At 44.7% G+C, this 2,386-nt stretch overlaps 1 pseudogene; it reads right to left on the bottom strand.

The window, feature by feature from the left end:
• Window positions 1-1,576: 1,576 nt before the first annotated feature.
• LOC110299384 lies at window positions 1,577-2,001 on the bottom strand (annotated as a pseudogene).
• Window positions 2,002-2,386: the final 385 nt, after the last annotated feature.

Here is a 2,386-nt window from a genome sequence, read left to right as displayed (position 1 = left end):
TTCCCCTGTACTGGGGCATATAAAGTTTGCAAGACCTAGGGGCCTCTCTTCCCAATGATGGCAGCCTAGGCCATCTTCTGCTACATATGCAGCAAGAGACATGAGCTCTGGGGGTACTGGTTAGTTCATATTGTTTTTCCACCTATAGGGTTGCAGGCCCCTTTAGCTCCTTGGGTACTTTCTCTAGCTTCTCCATTGAGGGCCCTGTGTTCCATCCTATAGATGACTGTGAGCATCCACTTCTGTATTTTCCAGGCACTGGCATAGCCTCATACTAGACAGCTTCATTTCAAATGTTATATCCCTTTCCCAGTTTTCTCCCAGGAACCCCCTATTCCATACCCTGCTTCTATGAGGGTGTTCCCCCACCTACTCACCCACTTCCACCTCCTGTCCTGGCATTTCCCTACACTGGGGCATCTATTGAGTCTTCACAGGATCAAGGGCCTCTCCTCCCACTGATGCCTGACAAGGCCATCCTCTGCTATATATGCAGCTGGAGCCATCGGTCTCTCCATGTGTACACTTAGGTTGGTGTTTTAGTCCCTGGGAGCTCTGGGTGGGGGGTGTCTGGTAGGTTGATATTGTTTTTCTTTCTATGGGGTTGCAAACTCCTTGAGCTCCTTCAGTCCTTTCTCCAACTCCTCCACTGGGGACCCTGTGCTCAGTCCAATGGTTGGCTGTGAGCATCCACCTCTGTATTTGTCAGACTCTGGCAGAGCTTCTCAGGAGACAGGCTCCTTTCAGCAAGTACTTCTTGGCATCCACAATAGTGTCTGGGTTTGGTGACTATATGGGATGGATCCCCAGGTAGGGCAGTCTCTGGATGGTCTTTCCTTCGTTCTCTGCTCCACACTTTGTCTCTGTATTTCCTTCCATCAGTATTTTGTTCCCCCCTTTCCAAGAAGGACCGAAGCATCTACACTGTGGTCTTCCTTCTTGAGCTTTATGTGGTCTGTGAATTGTATTTTGGGTATTCCAAGCTTTTGTGCTAATATCCACTTATCAGTGAGTGCATACCATGTGTGTTCATTTGTGAGTTGGTTACCTCACTCAGGATATTTTCTAGTTCCATCCATTTGCCTAAGAATTTCATGAAGTCATTGTTTTTAATAGCTGAGTAGTACTCTATTGTGTAAATGTACCACACTTTCTGTATCCATTCCTCTGTTGAGAGACATTTGGGTTCTTTCCAGCTTCTGGCTACTATAAATAAAGTTGATATGAACATAGTGAAGCATGTATCCTTGTTATATGTTGGAGCATCTTTTGGGTATGTGCCCAGGAGTGGTATAGCTAGGTCCTCAGGTGTTACTATGTCCAATTTTCTGAGGAACTGCCAGACTGATTTCCAGAGTGGTTGTACAAGCTTGCAATCCCACCAACAATGGAGGAGTGTTTCTCTTTCTCCACATCCTCACCAGCATCTGCTGCCACCTGAGGTTTTGATCTTAGCCATTCTGACTGGTGTGAGATGGAATTTCAGGGTTATTTTGGTTTGCATTTCCCTGATGACTAAGGATGTTGAATATTTCTTTTCTTTTTTTCTGCTTTATTGAAAATATGGCATAACAGATTAAACAGCTCCACATGGTGTTTTGAAATTTATGCCCTACCGTAGGTTGAGTGACCTGAAGATTAGAGAGACTGCCCAAGTCCAGAAGCTTCAGCATCTCCTTGGTGTCGGGATCTACCTCAATGATCTCCTGATGTAGGGCTGAGACCTCAGGAACGTAATCAGCTCTCCTCTCTCTCTTCTTCCTGCAGCTTGATTGAGATAGCTCTCACAGGACTTCTCTGAAGCCGCTTCGTCAGATGCCTGACATAGCCAGCTATCTTGCTCTGAAGTTTCTTGCTGGGGATAATGGTGATCTCCTTGTACACATGCTTGTCAGTGTAGAAGTCATTACCCAGGTGTGTGTGATACTTCTCGATGATGACCCAGGCCGCCTTCTTCACAGTCTTGGTGTGAACATGGCCCATGTTGGGGGGTCTCAGTAAAAGAGGAAACAGGAAACATCTGAACATTTCTTTAGGGTGCTTCTCTGATATTCGATATTCCTCAGTTGAGAATTCTCTGTTTAGCTCTGTACCCCATTTTTAATAGGGTTATTTGGTTCTCTGGAGTCTAACTTCTTGAATTCTTTGTATATATTGGATATTAGCTTTCTATTCAATATAGGATTGGTAAAGATCTTTTCCCAATCTGTTGGTTGCCATTTTGTCCTATTGACAGTGTCCTTTGCCTTACAGAAGCTTTGCAATTTTATGAGGTCCCGTTTGTCTATTGTTGATCTTAGAGCATAAGCCATTGGTGTTCTGTTCATGAATTTTTTTTCCCCTGTGCCCAGGTATTCGAGACTCTTCCCTTCTTTCTTTTCTATTA

This window comes from Mus caroli, chromosome 7, assembly GCF_900094665.2.
Source record: "Mus caroli chromosome 7, CAROLI_EIJ_v1.1, whole genome shotgun sequence".
Taxonomy (NCBI): Eukaryota; Metazoa; Chordata; class Mammalia; order Rodentia; family Muridae; genus Mus; species Mus caroli.
Note: the sequence above shows the minus strand (reverse complement) of the source record. Positions and strands in the feature narration are given on the sequence as shown.